The 8,797-nt window shown below is 35.1% G+C and overlaps 1 long non-coding RNA gene and 1 pseudogene across 1 annotated transcript; one reads left to right on the top strand and one right to left on the bottom strand.

Moving 5' to 3' along the window:
* Positions 1-2,458: 2,458 nt before the first annotated feature.
* On the bottom strand, positions 2,459-3,904 carry LOC110689429. The gene is made up of 2 exons (XR_002504909.1): positions 3,617-3,904; positions 2,459-2,875 (listed from the first exon to the last, which is right to left on the bottom strand). It is a non-coding gene; the product is annotated as an uncharacterized LOC110689429 (long non-coding RNA).
* A 2,368-nt stretch (positions 3,905-6,272) lies between these two features.
* LOC110689430 lies at positions 6,273-8,797 on the top strand (annotated as a pseudogene).

Below are 8,797 nucleotides of genomic sequence, written 5' to 3' on the forward strand. Positions count from 1 at the left end.
AGTGCATAATTTTCATATTTAATTAAGAAATTTCAATTAAATTATGGGTAGCATAATACGGAGTAGCATAATATGGGTAGAAAACCCGAAATTTAAAATTTAAAAATTCAAATGGAATATATTTTCAAAGCTATGTTAAATAGCGTAACTTAAAAAGAAAAAAAAAAATACTTGTATAATATTATCCTAAGTGACACGTAATCAATGATGACATTAGCGGTTGTTATTTTAGTATAGGAAAAATGTAATCTAATAATCCCACCTTTAGTCAGTATTCCATAAACAATCCCACCTTTTGAAATTCCAGAAACAATCCCACCTTTGACATAAATCTTCCACTAACGATCCCATTGACCTACAACCTGTTAAACAGGTTGATTTTTTTTTTTTTTTAAAAAAAAAACATTCTTCTCAAGCCACCAGCCCACTACCATGGCCACCCCAACACTCACACCTTACCACCACCCCACCCACCAAGCCACGCCGGAATATTCTATAACCACCCCCAAAACCCAACCACAGCCCCGAAAACCCCACCCATAGCCCCAAAAAACCCCACTCAGCCCTGAAACTGAACCCTCAGCCCCAAAATACTCTACCCTATCCCCGAAAATTCTACCCACAGGCCCGAAAAATGCCACCCATCTTGAAAACTCAACCCCCAGCCCTAAATACTCAACCCCGACAGCCCCAATTGCCTCTCAATTCGATTTTCGGTTTGAAATTAAAAGCAAATTATGATTTCAATCATCTGAAAAAATCGAATTGAAAGGAAAATTGATGAATTTAGAGGAGAGAGAAACGTACCCAAGAGAAGAGAGAAAGACAAGGAGAAAGAAGGGTTCTAGTGCTAGAGTAGTAGCGTGCGAAGAATAAGAGCGAGATATGGGCTGCGGTTTTTGGGGAAGCAAGGCGGCTACAGTAGGGGTTGGATTTCCGGAGAAAGTAAGAGCGGAGATGGGGAGGGGATACGGTGGTTGGGATGGGGACGAGATATGGTGGCGTGGCTAAGGCTTGGGTTTTTGGGTTTTTTTTTTTTTTTTTAATTAGTTTTGTTTTTTAAATTATTATTAAATATTAAAATAAACATATTAAAATCTGACACGTGTCTTATGACCTAAGAAAACCGGTTACTAAAATAATCCAACCAGTTAGGGACTGTTAGTGGAAGATTTATGTCAAAGGTGGGATTGTTTCTGGAATTTCAAAAGGTGGGATTGTTTATGGAATACTGACTAAAGGTGGGATTATTAGATTACATTTTTCCTTTAGTATATATAGTAATAGATAGGTTTCATGAGCTTATCTTTCCTAGCTATTAAAATAAGTGGACATGAGTTGAGCAAAATCGTTTCCATATAAAATGACTAGATGAAGCCCGTGCGACGCACGTTTATTTGAATTTTTTTAAAAAATATATATTTTTATGTATGTGCTAAAATTTTGTTATATATTTAGATAAAATTCATAATATCAAAAGATAAGTTTTTATATTTAATTAATTTAAACTTAAAAATCTAATTCGACAATTTTTCTTACCTGACATTTGAATTATTTAATTTTAAAAGAAATTAATAATCTCTTATTTTATTGGCTGCAACTAAAATTTATAATCCTACGTGGCGCGTTAAGAAAATTAAATCATATATGGCTCTCTAAAAACCCGGGAAAAAACTCACACACACACATATATATATATACGGGGTGGTTCCGCTGAAAACAGGTCTTATGCTGAAAACAAGGCTTATGCTGAAAACAACAAATCTCAACCATTCATTAGTATCATAAAAGATCAGACGGCTTAAAAGCTCTAAGACCTTTTCAACCTTACATATAACCAATTCAACCTTTTAAAGGGTACTACATACTAAAATAAGGTAACTTTATCTAAATTGACGATATTGAAATAGAGTCACTATATATAAAAAAAACGTAACTATATTAATTTTAACGATATTTACACAAAGGTCATTATATACAAAAATAAGGTAACTATATCAAATTTGACAACATTAATATAAATGTCACTATATAAGAAATAAGGTAACTATATCAAATTTGAGTTTTTAAATCCATTTACATAAATGTCACTATGTACATAAATAAGGTATCTAAGCTATATCGACATTGAGTTTTTGACTCCATTTACATAAAAGTCACTATGTACAGAAATAAGGTAATTATATCGACTTTGAGTTTTAGCTCCAATTACATAAAGGTTACTATGTACAGAAATAAGAAAACTATATCGACTTCAAGGTTATGACTCCATTTACATAAAGATCACTATGTATAAAAATAAGGTAACTATATCGACTTTGAGTTTTTAACTCCATTTACATAAAGGTCACTATATACAAAAATAAAGGTTACTATACATAAAAATAAGGTAACTACATCAATATTACAATATTTACAATATAACAAAAGAAGTAAAAATGAATGCATGTCACTAGTATTATATTTAAATATACTATATAACAATGTTATTAATAAAAATATAACTTCATATGTTTATAAAGACTAATTTTACATTACATATGTACATCACCATCTATGATTGCAGACTCTTGCCTATGAATTACAATGTTCTTATCCTTGTTTGTCTTCACTTTTTTCACTTTACGACCTTCATTTTCATCCAATTTTCTCTTCTTAGCTGACAAAACAATAGCATGTGAAGAAGAAGCCTCATTCCCCTTATTTCCTTCCATGATAGCAGACAAAGCTATAGCAGGTTGAGCGTCCTTTGCATTCCCATCCATTGTTTCATTTGTATTCTCAACAATAGAAGGTTTCTTTTTCTTAGTGATACTTTTCGTTTTCAATCCTTTTACAAAACCATTCTATAGTATTGACAAATGCCAATATACTACTGCTCCCCAAGAATTATAAGTATGAAACATTAGAAAAAAGAAACTAAAAAGCTCAAGCCATCAAATTGGATGACTGATGCAACTATGTAAGGAAAAACAGCTTAATTTCTTTGACAAACTATTGAATAAATTTTAAAAAGCACAATTTTCTTTGAAAATTTTAACTATACCTAGAAATTCTATTAGATAACCCATAAGCTCACGCCAACAACGCATTCGTTCACAACCCAGAAACAAAAGCAACATAATTCCAGATAACATTAGTCCTCCTATAATTAATCCCAATATTTATACATATCCATAGAAATTATTAGTTTCCGGCCTAGACCAGACAAAAATTACATACAATCAAGAACAGAATCTTATAAATTCAACTAATTAAATCAAAAATCATTTTACCAAAAGGTGAAGCACAACAATTAGAGCAGAGTCTCGAGCAAAAAATTACACTTAAAAACCTAATTAACTAAAATCAAGCAGAATTAAACAAAATTCGTTCAAAACTACTCCTACGAAACTCAAAAATTCAAATCAAATTGAAAGAATCAATAAAAAAAACTTGCAAAATTACAAAATTAAACAAAAATCATAAACAAAAACACAATGGATAATATTAAATTTCCAGCTGAATATACAAAAAAATGCAAATGAAATTCAGGTAAACAAAATGACAGAAACCTAAGTAGAACCTCACTACCTCAAATCAAGCAAAAATAGCGAAATTAACACAAATAACTTACTTGATAATAGATTGTAGAGCTGAGAAATCGCTGAAAATCAAAGTAATTGAAGCCAGATTTGAAAAAGTAGCATGGTAGAAGAATTGGGAAAGTAAGAGAGAGAAAGTTGGAGAGAGGAAGTAGAGGAAATTAGAAAAGAAAGAAGAACGTGAAAATGAAGTAGGAGAGAGAAACTAGAGGAAAGAGAGAGTGTGCAAATTGAGAGGAAAAATATCAACGGCTGAGATTTGATGAGTTAGTGTAGATTAAATCTAACGGTCTGGATTGTTTATTTTCAGTTTTCAGCCATAGGCTTGTTTTCACATGATCCACACTATATATATATATATATATATATATATATATATATATATATATTATATATATATATATATTATATATATATATATATAATATATATATATAATATATATATATATATATATATATATATATTAGATTGTAACGGGCTGGTTTGTTTGGGATATGAATACTGGAAACTAGGCAAATTGGGAGATATATTAAGACTCGCAAGTCATTTAAAAAAAAAACCATAATCTTATGGATCGCGGAGGCTAAATGGCTAATTAATTATGACACAAAGGCTACAATCTTATGGATCGCAGAGGCTAAATGGCTAATTGACTATGACTACAAGCCAAGTGCAAATAAATTAAGGATTTTTTTTATGAAAAAACTACCTTTAAAAAATTTGTTGTAAATGACTACCCTTTTTTAAAAATATGTTGTAAATGAATACCACTTGTCGAAATCTCGCCATTGACTTTTTACTCCGACGTTGACAAGACCGTCCCTACCCCCTTTGCCTCCCTTTTCCAATTTCCAGAAACTGGAAAAGGGGAGGGGCAGGTGACGGGGAGGGGGGTGGTCGAAAACTGGAAAAGGGAGGAGGTGGGGGTGGTAAAAAACGAGATAAAGCCGCCAAGTGGTCTAGTCGACGCCGGAAAAGTGAGTCAACGACGAGATTCCGGCAAGTGGTAGTCATTTACAACATTTTTTTTAAAAAGGTAGTCAACTAAAACAAACTTACCACTCCGATAATAATGTTGACCTAGTGCTTTGAATGCTAAAACTTAGGGCTTGTTCTCATTGACTGAACTCAGCTGAACTGAACTGAACTGAGCTGAACTGAACAACTGAGCTGAACTGAACTGAACTGAACTGAAATGAAATGAATATTTTATAAGAGAAGGAAATTAGGAGCTGAGTTGAGCTGAACTGAACTGAACTGAACTGAGCTGAGCTGAGCTGAGCTCAACTGAACTGAACTGAACTGAACAGGCCCCGTAGTGTCATTTTTATCCTCAATCTTGAGTTTCACCTCTATTTTGTTGATTAGTAGTCATCTTAGCTTGCATCAATGCATTCATGATAAACATCAACTAATTAAGCTATTACAATGAGGCTAAGAGGGCAACCTAAAAGACAATTCGAAAGTCCCTCTTAGTTTAATTTATAATTATCCATCTCTAGAGTCTAGACTAATTGATCGATTATTGATTATTAATTAAGAATGAACAAGTAGTATCGTAGGATATATGCATTTCCCTTTGCCAAAAAAATATCAAATAGAGTACATGACATGGCTACAGAGTATACAAATGTGGCAACAAGTAGTAGTATATTTCATTGTAGAGTTGAGGCCTTGTTTCATCCGCCAAATTGTGTCGACATTCACCATATTTCTACCATTTTTATATAGTAATCATTTGTCACTAGTGTTTGCTAGACTCCAAATTACACCGCGGCAAATTTTCGCATATATCATCACTCATAATACATACATACATACAACTAGCTTTTACAACATGATCTCGTTCTGTTGTAAAAAAATAAAAAAAATAAATAAAGAAAAAAGAAAAAAAAATGGTCCAGTTCATCTAAAGCATATAATCTCTGCTTAATTATTTATATGTTTAGTGAATTAGAGAACCATAAATCCATAATTAGCAATGATAACTTCCTATAAGTTTCATTACATTTATGTATAATTCATAACCTTAGTAGAAGGTACCAATTGATTGTTGGTGTAGTGGTGATTGAGACTACACTTGGTACAAAAGACCCGTTTTCGATCCCTCGCAACAACAATTAGGAGGTCAACCCGGTGAACCACATAATCCCCGAATCTGAATCGGGTGGAATACAAACCAAAAAAAACATCATTAGTAGAAGGTCAACAAATTGCAAAATATATATCATCCAAGTTTTTTTTTTATGAGATATAGATACAGTCTACACCAATTAATATAATTAATTCTTTTGGCCAACATCTCACTTTATTGAATTGGCTAATGATCAAGCTGATTAACAATCAATTAATATGAATATATACCTTAATAACCAAACTCAAAACATAGATACAACGAGCATATATAAAAAACAAAAGGCTTACCATAAATAACATTTAAACTTGCACGTAATACAAGTCCTAGGATTAATTGAAGCCAAATGTTAACATTGTTGCATGCACCATACTCGCCACATACCCTAAACCACAACAATTACGTGTTCACACTCAAACATCAAACATCCTCATTTTCATGCAACACTTGTTCAACGTGTCAAACCATGTTCATTCAAACCTCAACTATAAATACCAACAACATACACACTCACTCTTTCATTCACTACTTAACTAGCTAAGCTAATACACTTCACTCGTTTCACAATGTCTAGAGTATTCCTTCTTCCTCTTGCTCTAACTCTACTCATACTCTCCCTACTTCTCCCCTACTTCCTTGGCTCAATTAGGGTTCCAACTAGGGCAGTCCCCCTTCTTGCCTTCCGGCCAGTCGTCCCCCAACACGCCCGGTTGCAGCGCGGCCAGCAGGCTCTTAATGATTGCCAAATCAACCAGCTTAGCGCTAATGAGCCGTCTATCCGAATCCAAGCCGAGGCCGGTATTACTGAGGTATGGGACCCTAAGGAGAACCAGGAGTTCCAGTGTGCTGGTGTCACCGTGATTCGCCGTGAGATTGAGCCTAAGGGTCTTCTCTTGCCTCATTACACCAATGCACCTTCCATCTCCTACGTTATTCGAGGTACTTGACTTATACGACTATATATTTTTTACTAATATATACTGTAATTAAATATATTAATGATCTACCTTCGTTAATTATTATCTGCAACTTTGGGGTATTATTTGGTAGATATAAAATATTCCAAAATTACATATAACAATTAACGGAGGTAGTATTTTTTACTGATATGTAATTTTTTTTTTTTTTGAAAAGCTTACTGATATGTAATTAAAGATATTAATGGTTATGAACGTATTATTCAGGTAGAGGATTATTGGGTGTGAGCGGCCTAGGTTGCGCTGACACCTACGAATCAGGCTTCTCCGAATCTTTCTCGGAGGAGTCTAGGAGCTCCGAACTAGGATCCGAGGAAATGAGAGACCAACACCAGAAGGTTAGACGGTTCCACAAGGGTCACGTCATCGGTCTACCAGCCGGTGTGTCGAAATGGATCTACAACGATGGAGAGGACCGTCTCACCATTGTCACATTATTTGACACTAACAACTTCCAAAACCAACTCGATGACAATTTGAGGGTGAGTTCCCTTTATAACAAAATTACACTAGAATAACAATATGATTTTTAATTTTTTACTCCAATCTTTACACAATTTTAATTATTTATTAATTTATTTTAATTGTCTAGTACAACATTATCCACAATACATTTATCTAGGGTCCTTTTTTAAAAAAAAAATTATGGTACACTCAGTGTATATAAATTCTTTTAAAATATATGAGAATATTTATATATTTTTTAATTGTAGCTAGTTACACATTACTAATTATTTGAATGATGAGCAGAGCTTCTTCATAGCCGGGAACCCACAGGGAAGAGGAGGAGATCAATCAGGACGACACCACGAGTCTCGCCGCCAGCACGAGTCATCCCGCCGTCACACAAGAGGAAGCCAGGAGGAATTTGGCCAGAACATCCTAAGCGGCTTCGACAAACAGCTCCTAGCAGATGCCTTCGAAGTAGAAAGTGACACAATCAGCAAGATCCAAGGCGAGAACGACGACAGAGGTGCAATCATCCGTGTCGAAGGCGGTGAGCTCGAGATGTTGATCCCTGAATGGGACCAGGAAGAGCAAAGATCAGAGAGACACCACCGTGGAGGACGACAAAGCGAACGTAGTCGTCCTCACAATGGCATTGAACAAACTCTTTGCAGTGCTAGGCTTAGTGTCAACATCGACAACCCCGAAAGGGCTGACGTGTTTAACCCTCAGGGCGGCCGCTTGACCAACGTCAACGGCAACAAACTCCCCATCCTTAACTACCTCCGCCTTAGTGCTGAGAAAGTTAACCTCTACAAGGTACGTTACTAGTTTATGATCGTTCGATTGATAACATTCTTGTATCTGATACACCCTCTCACATTTCTCTCGATAGCTCCACTATATGAAGAGGGGAATATGAGAGGGTGTAATTTTACCGTTTACACCCGAATGTAAAATAGAAATTTGTATTTACAATAATTTTGTCCACCAAATTTATCTTACATTTTTTTTAACCTAGGAAGTATAATTGAGTGATGTATGTGTTTTTACCCTAATGCAGAATGCTATAATGACACCAAACTGGAAGATAAACGCACACAGCATAGTCTACTTCACAAAGGGAAGTGGCCGAGTCCAAATCGCGAACCACGAAGGGGAGCTAGTCTTCGACGACATGGTCCAAGAAGGCCAACTCGTCGTAGTCCCACAGAACTTTGTAGTCCTAAAGAGAGCAGGACGAGACGGACTAGAATGGGTTGCACTCTTGACCAACGACAACGCCATGAGCAGCCCACTAGCAGGCCGGATCTCAGCCATTCGAGGCATGCCCGTCGAGGTAGTCATGAACTCGTACAAATTGTCAAGGGAGGAGGCACAAAGGCTCAAGTATGGAAGGCAGGAATTGAGTGTGTTTAGCCCTTCAAAGAGGTCCTCTGAAAGGAGGGGAGATGAGTATGCCATTGTGTAAGAGTATGAGTGTTGACTAGTGAAGTTTTTGGGAGAGAATGAATAAAGTAAAGTGGTGGAAAAAGCTAGTTAGCTAGTTATAATGGGTTTTGTTTGTTGTATGGAAAGCTTTAGTATGGTTTTTTAGGTGTAAAGTTTGATGATAATAATATGGCCACCTTTACTTTGGTTACACTTATGAA

The sequence above is a fragment of the Chenopodium quinoa genome, unplaced genomic scaffold (assembly GCF_001683475.1).
Source record: "Chenopodium quinoa cultivar QQ74 unplaced genomic scaffold, ASM168347v1, whole genome shotgun sequence".
Classification (NCBI taxonomy): Eukaryota; Viridiplantae; Streptophyta; class Magnoliopsida; order Caryophyllales; family Amaranthaceae; genus Chenopodium; species Chenopodium quinoa.